Raw genomic sequence first — 11,465 nt, 5'->3', positions numbered from 1 at the left:
AATAGAATAGTTAAGTGACAAAGGTATGTGAGGCTAGTCCTTTCTTTCTAAGGCATGATTCTTATGACATGTAATTCCTTCTTCTTCATGAATTTCCCATCTTCAAGGAAACAAAGAGTATATGTTCATGAATAGCTATATAATATAAGAGGTGCATTATGAATGCGATAATGATAATGATAAGCTTAAGTCTAAAGATTCTAGAGAATCCGATATGATGTGCCTACAAAGCAAATGGTGTTAACTACGATTTATTTATGTTTCCCTTATGTGCACTCACCTTATAACGTTAGCTCCCCCAAGGTGAGATACAATGGCTATGAATACTCCATAACGAAATCGGGGGTTCACGACCCTATGTCACCCCGACTCAGCTATAGTTGCCCTCAAGTTCTAATGTATGCTTTGATGATAAATGTATAATGATGCTAATTATGATAAAACCATGATATGCCTATGAGATGAATAATAATGATAAGTATATGATATGTACGACGATGTGATTCCCCCGCGCCTAATTGGCCGGACATGTCAACGCTAAAGCGGGCTGCTAGCGATTCCACCGTGCCTAAATGGCCGGACATGTCTCCGCTACAGCGGGCTGCTAAAATTCCACCACGCCTAGAAGGCCGGACACGATCACCACTAGTGGGCTGCATATGATGGTTACCCGGACGCGGGTTAACGAGGACGATGTATGAATGAGATAATGATGTATGAATGGTATGATGATGTATATGCTATGGTAGTTCACATGGTATGCTACATATGATATATGTATAAAATGTATCCATTTGAAGGTTATGTCTTCATCTTATGCCTTATGATTTCTCTATTATGTTCATTTCATTCATGCCTTACATACTCAGTACGATGTTCGTACTGACGTCCGTTTTTTTTGGACGCCGTGTTCATGCCCACAAAAGTGTAGACGGGGAGGTGATCCGGACTCGTAGGAGCCACTAGCTGCAGGAGAGCACTCCATTTTCCCGGAGGTGCCATTGATTATTCTTTTGGTACATATATATATATTCATGTTTTGGGCACGACGGGGTCCTGTCCCGTCTATATGTCTAGTACTCTAGTAGAGGCTCATAGATACGCAGTGTGGGTAGTATGGTCTCACAGTCCTTATGTATATGCATGTATATATATATTATTTTGATAGCCGAAGGGCTTATGTTTATAAAAGTAAATATGTTTCAAATGATGATAGTTTTCTATGATTATGGATATCTATTATGAATGAGAGCAGATAAGTAACAGAATGAGCGGTGTTCGGTGGTTAGCCCCGGATACCCGTCATGGCCCGTAGCCGGGTCGTGACACCATTAGTCAGGCTCTCTAATCCTTACATCCTTGTCGCCACCTCTTTTACCCTTACATTCCAAATGTTTATCCAACATAACTATGTCGCTAGTGAACCCAATGGTTATGTTCCTTTCTAAGGCCAGTTATATCATTATCTGAAATACGTATATACGTAATGTTTCTTCGCTATTTATTATCCTTCGCGCAAAGTACGATTACACTTTCATGGAAAACTTATAATCCGAGTTCAACTAATTTCATAGCTCGCAACATCTTTGAGCTCCTGCTACAACTTTTTCTTTACTTCCTTCCCTCACATCTCTCAACACAATCCCAGAAGCATAGGACTACGGCAATTCTTCTATTATGACTCTCTTGCAACGCAAGTATACTTGTGTTCGATTTCCTTGTATTGGCGATCGTTTCGTCAGTCGATTTTCCTTGTTGGCTTTCCGGTGTGGCCTTCTTATAATTGTAGTTGGTCATAGCTTCACGTTGACGGTTCATATAATTCCATAGCATATGCTCTCATGTGTAGTATAATTAGTGGTCCTTGAACTATTTTCTAATATCCGGTGAACTATTTTATTTCCATTCATAGGAGCAGCGTTCTTTCTTTCCTTCAAAAATTTCAAAACTACCAATCGTTGTTCCTTTTATTACAATTGTCATCATCATCCCAAGTGTCCTTAGGGTTCGTCATCCTCTCTAACACCCTGTGTGAATTTATCTTGGATACCTTTCTTGCTCTCTTCATTACCCTTTAGGGCATGTCACTTTGCATACTTAGGTACGGCGCAATTTTTTGCCCGATACGAGGGATTCAAATCATGGTCTAAAAATATCGTAGTTCATCTTGGCGTAAAGTGCTCTCTTGAGTTATCTTCCATACTTTCTCCCTATGTCTGCCTAATGGTACACTTATTGTCAATTCGTTTCTACTTATTTCCGTTAACTTCCTGATATACCAATACGCCTCGAACTCTGGCCCCGAGCTAATAAATCTCCTTTTTTGGAGCTTGAAACGTCATAGTTCCTTTCAAGTCTAGTTTGTTCTTCCCCCCTTATTAATGATGCCCTTATACGCCCATAGCCTTCAAGTAACCGTCGTCTTCGATAATTATCTGCCTCCCTTCACGATCTTCTTAAGGCCGGGGCTCCGTTATCGTATGGTCTGACTTGTCTATCTTCTTGCTAGTTACACTCTTGTATTCAATTGGAATACTTATAAGGGTTAGATCCAATTCCGATGCCTTCTTTTCGTCTTTTCACACCTCTGTCTTTTATGACTAACGGTTTTTCGGGCCCGCAAGTTAGTGGGGACATAAAGATTCCCCATGTCCTTTATGAAGTCTTCGATTATACCTTACTTCTCGTCTTTCTTCCCGACTTTGCTTATAACATCTCTAAAACTTCTTGCCCTGAGTTCTTCTTCCATTTATGTCTATATCATCATTTTTTTTTTTTTTTTTTTCAACATTTCTGTTACACCTCGAAAAAAAATTCGTCGATGCACAGTGAATAGGCTAATGAGGAATATGAAGTATACGATGTTTCAATAAGTAATAAATAGCAATTGATGATTCTAAATGAGATTTGAAAGACATTCGATGTTAGATGAGAAAGTTGCCAAGAGAAGGTCACATATACGATAAGTATCGGAAAGGTTTTATGAGTAGTAAGTTGATGAAAACTTAATGATGTGTTGGGGAAGAGTTATAACGCCCCTTAGATTGTTAATGTAGTGATAAACAACTGCTAAGAAGGTTCCATAAGGATTGGAGATCAAACGAGACGACGGGATCGAACTTGGTGTGGCAGTGAGCTTCACGGCCAGCAGTGTGTTCCACGGACCGTGGATGGGTCCGTGGAACTACCAGCAGAGAAGCCAACTGACTGGTCATGAACCACGACCAGTTTCACGGACCACACTGGGTTCCACGGACCGTGGAACAGTCCGTGGAACACCCGACGGACTGAAATGTTTCAAGTCTTTAAATGAGTTTCCAACTTCATTATTTCATTCCCAACATCTCTCCACTTCCCTCTAAGACTTCTAGGGCTTTATCTATATTTCATGAACAAGAATTCAAAGGAAATCAAAGGTTCCTATCATCAATACAAGTGAATCAAAGTAAGAGAACCCATTAAAGTTCATCAAAAGCAAGAAATTCAAGTGAAGGAAAATCTAGGGTTTTGCTCAAGTGAGGTATATGCCACCAAGGTTTAATCCTACACTATCTAAGGTGATATTTATGATGTTTCCATGTTGTTTAAAGTATTTGGAAGTTGAAACACTTGGATTACGAAAGAATATAAGAAATGGGTCATGAATGTGTGAATAGTAGCACTTTTGAGTAAACGTTTGGAACGAGTGATGATTCTTGATGCTTTATGAATACAATCATGTTATAAATTCTATTGAGAGCGTGGAAAACGACATTGTATGTGAATGAACGTTATTGTTGATGTTTGGGAGTTGATATGTAATACGAGGGAAGTAGTATAAACAAAGGAGATGCTGCCTGAATTTCTCTAGAATTAGTTATGAATGCTAAAGCTATCCATCATCTAATATGAGTATGCGCTTCAATGAAGGTAGAACGTGAGCTGTGAAGAAAAACGCTCAAGTGATAGAATAGTTGCACGAAAAGGTATGTAAGGCTAACCGTTCTTTCATAAGGCATGGTTCTTTGGCCAAATGTTCATCTTCTTATGAGTTCATGATACTCTCTAATGATCCTAGCTAGAAAAGCTATTAAGCTAATGACGCTCAAATGATATGGTTGTACTAAGTTCCTTGTATGACGAGTAATACTCTAAGGAAAGAAGGTAATGAATGACGATGGTAATAAGACTAAAGATAGATATTAGCTTATATGTATGTATGCCCATGAGAGGCTATTGTGAACCCCGAGCTTATATGGCCGGGAAGAATATGATAAATATGTATATGTATATATGTATATCTATATGACGACGTGCGCGCACCACTGCAGTTGGGTACGAACAAACTTGAGCCTTGGTAGGGCCAGGCACTGAGCCTTGGTAGGCCCGGGTACGTGAAACACCGAACCTTCGTGGTCGGGTATGCTATATAAAAGCTATATGTATAACATCTATATGAGTACGAATAAGCTATATGTATGACATCTATATGAGTACGGATAAGCTAAGTATATGACCTCTATATGAATACGATTATGCTATGTATATAACATCCATTAGAGTACGAATATGTTAAGACTATGTAAGTGCCAAGTAAGGGCTATGAATATGCAATGTATATGATGTGAGCATGAGTATGAAAGGAGACATGAATACGAATATGAAAGTAGATACGAAAGGTAAATGAGCAAGAATACGAATGTATGTACGTGAGTACGAAATAGAAATGGAACGTCCCTATGGAAAGCAGGCAAGTGCTATGATGATGATGCCATTATCTCCCATCTTATGTTATTTCATATGTTATCCATTATGCTTCCATATTGATATTGATCATGCTTTACATACTCAGTACATTCTTCGTACTGACGTCCTTTTGTTTGTGGACGCTGTGACATGCCCGCAGGTGGCCAGGGAGACAGATTTGATCCATAGCTGTATTATCTCAGGGACTACATAGCGGAGCTCCATTTCATTCGGAGCTGCAGCTTTTGGTATAGATTCTTTTGTGTATATATTCATGGGTCCGGCGGGCTCCTGTCCCGCCCATATGTTATGATATGATGTACCCTTCTTAGAGGCTCGTAGACATTGTGTATATGGTTAGATATGTTCGGCCTTGTCAGCCTATATTTTGGGATGCTGTTTTGATCGCCTTGTCGGCGCATGTACATTTATATGGGCATAGATGTTATTGATGATATAGATATGTTGTTGCCCGACGAGATTAGAATGATGATGAATGAAAAGTGTGATATAATTATGTGGCTCACCTAGAATGTGATGTATAAGTATGTTAAGGGGTGCCCGGGTGGGCTAGCACCGGGTGCTCATCGCGGCCCTCAGGTTGGGTCGTGACAAAAGTGGTATCAGAGTGGTTCAGTCCTAGGGTGTGTCTACGAGCCTTATCTAGTAGAGTCTTGATTATGGGTGTGTTACGCGCCACACTTATAAACAAGAAGCTGCAAACATTTTAGGAATGAATGACCTTCTTTCTTCATAAGAAATCGTGCGATAGAGCTATGATGTAAGAACTTCTTGTTACTTAATGATGTGTTGTGTATTTTAGAAATGCCTGTAAAGAGAAAGGCTTCAGCAGCCCAAAAATGCAAGACGGTAGCGGAAAAGCGGGCTGAAAGAGCACCGCCACCGGTAGTAGAAGAAAGTGAGTCCCAAAGTGCGACTCAATCTCAGTCTTCCCGATCAGTGCCTATATTAGAGGAGCGTGAGGGAGCCTCAGCCCCAGCTCCAGCACCTCCGGTCCCTCCACCGGATGCTTCAGGCCAAGATGTAAAAGAGGCCATTAATTTGCTGACTCAATTGGTTGCGGCCCAGACTCAGAGGTCAAGTTCAGGGCAAGGTGATAGGGCTGTTAGTGCAAGAGCCCGTGACTTTATTAGTTTGAACCTCCGGAATTCTTTGGATCAAAGCGGATGAGGACCCTCGGAATTTCATTGATGGTATATTGAGGACGCTTCGGTTGATACATGCTTCAGACACCGAATCGGTGGAGCTAGCGTCCTATAAATTGAGGGATGTTACGGTATGTTGGTACACAGTTTGGATGGCTTCACGGGGAGCCAATGCACCTCCCCCGGTATGGCAAGAGTTTGCAGACGCGTTTCTTCGACATTATTTGCCCCCAGAAGTTCGGCGAGCTAGAGCCCATAAGTTTCTAAATTTGAGGCAAGGAAGCATGAGTGCTCTAGAATATAGTCTCCGCTTCAATTCCTTGGCTAGGTATGCTTCGGCCATGGTAGCGGATATGGGTGACCGAGTGCACCGGTTTGTGAAAGGCCTAGGGCCACATTTGATGGATAGATGCTTGACTGCGTCCCTTCAGGACGGTATGGATATTGCACGCATTCAGGCCCATGCTCAGAACTTAGAAGAAAGCTTGCAACAGCAAAAACGTGAGCAAGATAGGGGACATAGCAAGAGGGCTAGATCTTCGGGTCCGATGAGCGAGTTTAGAGGTGGGCACAGACCGCAGTCTTCTAGACATTCGGGCTATTCTATGACTAGTGCGTCTCCACGGTATTCAGGCCAAAGATTTGATAGATCTACTTATCCCGGGCCGAGTCAGAGCTTTTCGGGATCTCAGTTTAGAGGCGAGTCGGGTCAGGTGAGGCCACCCGTGCCACGATGTTCCCAGTGTGGGAAGTTACATTGGGGTCCGTGCAGATTGGGCTCTAACGCTTGCTATTCATGCGGTCGACCAGGCCATGTTATGCGTGATTGGCCCTCAGTTAGTGGCAGAGGTAGGACCCAGCCTTCGGGGTCAATAGCCGGATCTTCAGCATCTACACGCCCTATGGGGCCAGGTTCGCATGCGCCAGTTGGCCGTGGTAAAGGCAGGGGGAGAGTCCCCAGTTCTAGCGGTCTTCGGCACCGTATTTATGCTTTGGCTGGACGGCAAGATCTTGAGTCTTCTCCCAATGTGGTCACAGGTATATTATTGGTACTTTCTTATGATATATATGCTTTGATAGATCCCAGCTCCACATTATCATATGTTACCCCATATATTGCGAGTCGGTTTAGAATCAAACCGGAGTCGATTAAACCTTTTGAGGTTTCTACACCCGTTGGTGAATCGGCAGTAGCTAGCCGAGTACATAGAAATTGTGTAATTGTGATTTGTGGTTGCCGTACCATGATTGAATTGCATGAGTTAAAAATGGTGGATTTTGACGTTATTATGGGTATGGATTGGTTAGCCTCTTGTTACGCCAATGTCGATTGTAGAATGAAAATGGTTCACTTCCAATTTCTCGGAGAACCAGTCTTAGAATGGAAAGGAAATACGGCATCACCCAAGGGTAGGTTTATTTCGTACCTGAAGGCAAGGAAAATGATTGCAAAAGGCTGCATTTATCATCTAGTGTGAGTTCAAGATGTAGAAGCTGAATTCGACTTTTCGGTCGGTTCGTAGTGAATGAGTTTCGGATGTATTCCGGAAGAGCTTCCAGGCCTTCCTCCCGAGCGGGAGATTGATTTTGCTATTGATGTGTTGCCAGACACTAAACCTATATCTATTCCTCCCTATAGAATGGCTCCCGCATAATTGAAAGAGTTGAAGGAGCAATTGAAAGATTTGCTTGAGAAAGGCTTTATTAGGCCTAGTTCATCCCCGTGGGGAGCACCCGTACTATTTGTCCGAAAGAAAGATGGCTCTTTAAGAATGTACATTGATTATCGACAATTGAATAAGGTGACGATCAAGAACAAATATCCTCTTCCGAGGATTGATGACTTATTTGATCAACTACAAGGTGCCCAATGGGTTTCCAAGATAGATTTGAGATCTCGGTATCATCAAGTAAGAGATAGGGAGAAAGATATCCCTAAGACAGCTTTCAGAACAAGATATGGCCATTTTGAGTTCCGGGTGATGTCATTTGGGCTAACTAATGCACTGGCGGTGTTTATGGATTTAATGAATGATGTGTTCAGGACCTTTCTAGATTTGTTCGTGATTGTATTCATCGATGACATTTTGGTGTATTCTAGATCCGAGGCGCAGAACATGCGGATCATTTGCGTACTGTCCTCGAGTTCTTCAGACTCGAGAGTTATTTGCAAAATTCTCTAAGTGTGAGTTCTGGTTGAACTCGGTAACATTTCTTGGGCACATTGTTTCAGCCGATGGAATTCGGGTAGATAGCCAAAAGATTGAGGCCGTAAAGACTTGGCCAAGACCTACAACTCCTATGGAGGTACCTAGCTTTCTGGGCTTAGCAGGTTATTACAGAATATTTGTTGAAGGTTTTTCTTCTATTTCTGCACCACTTACAAAGCTGACCCAGAAATCAACAAAGTTTCAATGGACGGATGCTTGTGAACGTAGTTTCCAAGAGCTAAAAGGCAGATTGACTTCGCCGTCCCGACACTTCTTGGAGGGTTGGAAGGTTATGTTGTTTATTGCGATGCTTAGGGCGTTGGGATAGGTGTGTATTGATGCAACATGGCAAGGTGATTGCATATGCTTCAAGGCAATTAAGAAAACACGAAAAGAATTATCCAACCCATGATCTTGAATTGGCTGTAGTGATTCATGCATTAAAGAGATGGAGACATTATTTATATGGTGTTCATGTAGATATTTATACAGATCACAAGAGCCTTCAGTACATTTTCAAGCAAAAAGAGTTGAATTTGCGGCAACGACGATGGTTGGAATTGTTAAAAGATTATGATGTTGATATTCTATATCACCCCGAAAAAGCAAATGTTGTGGCTGACGCTCTTAGCCGCATCTATGGGAAGTTTATGTGATGTACAATCGAGAAACGAGAAATGACCACGAGCTCCGGCGGTTGGCTAGCCTAGGAGTTCGAGTAGTGGACTCGCGCGGGGAACTACCATTCGAATTCGGCGGTTTGTCGCTAGTGGTAGAAGTGAAAGAGCGACAATACGAAGATCTCATGCTAGTGCAGTATAGAGATACACTCCCTCAGAAAGAGGAGTCACCATTTGAGATTACAGGAGACAACGTTCTCCGATGTCGGGGCAGTGCCCTGTGTCCCAAATGTGGCAGGATTACGCCACCAAATGTTGAGAGAAGCTCATTGTTCCCGTTATTCTATCCACCCCGGAGCGACAAAAATGTATAATGATCTTAAATCCATGTATTGGTGGAATGGGATGAAGAAAGATATAGCGGAATTTGTAGCTCAGTATCCCAATTGTCAACAAGTGAAAATCGAGCACCAAAAGCCAGGCGGATTATTGCAAGCTATAGAAATTCCAACTTGGAAATAGGAAGTAGTTAACATGGACTTCATTACAGGTTTACCCCGTTCTCGACGTAAGTATGATTCCATATGGGTGATTGTGGATAGACTCACCAAGTCAGCTCATTTCTTGCCAGTCAGAACGACGTATGTAACAAAAGATTATGCAAAGCTCTATGTTTAAGAGATAGTACGACTTCATGGTGTTCCGGTATCTATTATCTCCGATAGAGGTACTCAGTTTAGGCTAATTTTTGGAAGTCCTTCCAAGAGGGCTTAGGGACTCAAGTGAGCCTTAGCACGGCATTTCATCCACATACTGATGGACAAGCTGAGCGTACCATTCAAACTCTTGAGGATATGTTACGAGCATGTATGATAGATTTTGAGGGAAATTGGGATGATCATTTGCCACTCATTGAATTTGCCTATAATAATAGCTATCATTCTAGCATTCAAATGGCACCATATGAAGCCTTATATGGGATCCCCAATTGGGTGGTTTGAAACAGGAAAGGCTAAATTGATAGGGCCCGATTTGGTCCAACAAGCCATAGAGAAAGTCAAGCTTATACAAGATCGATTGTTAGCAGCCCAAAGTCGTCAAAAGTCCTATGCGGATAATCGTCGAAGGAACCTAGAGTTCCAAGTTAAAGATTGGGTATTCTTGAAAGTGTCGCCAATGAAAGGCGTTATGAGATTTGGCAAAAAGGGAAGCTTAGTCCGTATATTGGGCCTTATGAAGTTGTGCGCAAAGTAGGCAAAGTAGCTTACGAATTAGATTTACCTCCTGATTTGGAGTCAGTCCATCCAGTGTTCCATGTCTCGATGCTACGTAAATGTGTTGGAGATCCTACTAGGATCGTCCCAGTAGAAGATGTTCAAGTAACAGAAAAGCTAGTTTATGATGAAAAACCCATTGCCATACTAGGTAGGCAAGTACGGAGGCTTAGAAACAAAGAAGTGGCCTCAGTTAAAGTTATGTGGAGAAATAATAATCGAGAAGAGATGACATGGGAAGCGGAGGAAATCATGAAATCCAAATATCCGCACCTATTTCAGCCCCCGGAAGAGGGCCAAGATGAAATGCCAAGATCGTAAGGTATGTACGCTTTCCTTTTATGTATTTGGGTCGTGTGTGGCCAAATTATATTGCTATTGTCACGACCCAACCCCGTGGGCCGTGACTGGTGTCCTACTTGGACACCCATACGTACCTGCCTAACAGATCCAACATACATAAATCCATACAAACATAAGGCGTATCGCTCAAACATACGTATACATAAACATATAAATGCTTAATTTGTACAGGCCGTCGAGGCTATCATAACGGGCCAAATCGCAAAACTCACACACATACGTACTAGACCGGTGACAACCCCACTCCCACGGATATGTCTCGGACTCTAACATACGAACGAATCGAAGACGGGACGGAGGCCCCGCCGTACCCAAATAGTCACATATATACGAGAACATAAGAACAACGAAATATATATACCAAAAATATCGACTCGGATCAAAAGGGAGCTCCGAACCGAGATCGAAGTCTACCGTGAGGCGGATCACGCCCCGTGCGTACGTACCGTGGGCGTGTAACACGACCCCCGCGAAGCCGGTGGGTCGCACGAAGATGTACCGAGTATGCAAAGCGAAATATAACATATATGATTAAAATAGCCGTAGTCGATATGTAAAATAGCGTACGAAGTACGGAAATAGAGCGGACGAGACGGAGTCATGTCAATCAAACTTACGGAGCGTATGGCGGATTCTCGGACGAAATCAGATCTCAATGTATGGCAGTCAGAATCAGAATCGATCAGACGCACAGAATTGTGTCAGACAGAATCAGAGTCCAAATCAGATTTTTAGAAATGTGACCGACAGCGTCATAATCCCTATCAGACGTACAGAACTGAACAGACAGAATCATGCATGCAGAGTCATAATCACATACAGACAGACATATCAGATTTCTTTCACATACAGACAGATCCCGGCCCTTCAATAAGGGACGCGGTAACAGAACCCGGCCCTCGTAGTACGGGACGCGGTGGACAGACAGAATCAGATCAAATGCCATCCTGGCCGCCATCCCCATAATATCACATAATCAGACCATCATCGGGTCATATCAGATACAGACAGAACCCGGCCCGCACAATCCGAGGGACGCGGTGAACAATGCAGTGAGGTGCACGAATCACAGAACCTGGCCCGGGCGCAGTGAAGGAAGCATTGGGA

The sequence above is a fragment of the Lycium ferocissimum genome, chromosome 3, assembly GCF_029784015.1.
Source record: "Lycium ferocissimum isolate CSIRO_LF1 chromosome 3, AGI_CSIRO_Lferr_CH_V1, whole genome shotgun sequence".
NCBI lineage: Eukaryota > Viridiplantae > Streptophyta > Magnoliopsida > Solanales > Solanaceae > Lycium > Lycium ferocissimum.
This window is presented reverse-complemented; position numbering follows the sequence as displayed.